Genomic DNA, 819 nt, shown 5'->3' on the forward strand with positions numbered 1-819 from the left:
CAGCAGCCCACAAGTAGAGCGAGCTTGCTTGCTTGCTTGCTTGCTTTGTTTTTTAAACAATTCTTTAGTTTCCTTTTTTCCTTTTTTTTTTTTTTTTTTTTTTTTTTTTTAAAAAAGTTTTTCTGTGCAACAGCCCACCTGTGAAAGGTCCAGGTCCTTCCTTCTGGGCTGAGCTGCATCCAGCAGGATGAGGGGAGGACAGGGCACTGGGTTAGTTACACAGAGGCTGGCTCAGTCGTGGCACATGACCATCGCCAAATCTGTTATTAAAGGACCGGGGAACAGTGGATGTGATTGACACTTATCTGACAGTGACCTGAGCCGTGTCAGGTGCTCTGGATCCAGCTGCTGTCTTCTCTCTCAGTATCTCAAGCAGGAAGGGTTTGCAGTCCTTAGCCCTGCACCAGGCTGATCACACAGACTGGTGCCATCAGGGGAGACGCCTTGGCAGTGTGGGCGAACTTCCCCGAGACAGAACTCTGAGGGGACGGGTTTAGAAAGGCTCTCGTGGCAACAGGAGTCTGAGAAGTGGTGAGGAACATAAAACAAACAGTAAACTAAGTGGTGGCAGGCAGATCCAAAGAGATGTGACATTTTGCTGGGGACATGGCCAGCTCCCAGCAGGAGAGACAAACCATCTTGCTTCTCAGCAGAGCCTTGCTTCTGTGGCATGCAGGGTGGGCTTTTAAACAGGCCGTGGTGGAATAGAGGAAACCCCAGTGGGGAGATGGCAGATACCAAGGTACTGATAGTCCAAGCCCAGACTGATTGGTCAGCTGCAGCCACAGAAAGGCCGCTATACCTGGAGGCCATGGGGGG

Source organism: Microtus ochrogaster, chromosome 7 (genome assembly GCF_000317375.1).
Source record: "Microtus ochrogaster isolate Prairie Vole_2 chromosome 7, MicOch1.0, whole genome shotgun sequence".
NCBI classification, from domain to species: Eukaryota; Metazoa; Chordata; class Mammalia; order Rodentia; family Cricetidae; genus Microtus; species Microtus ochrogaster.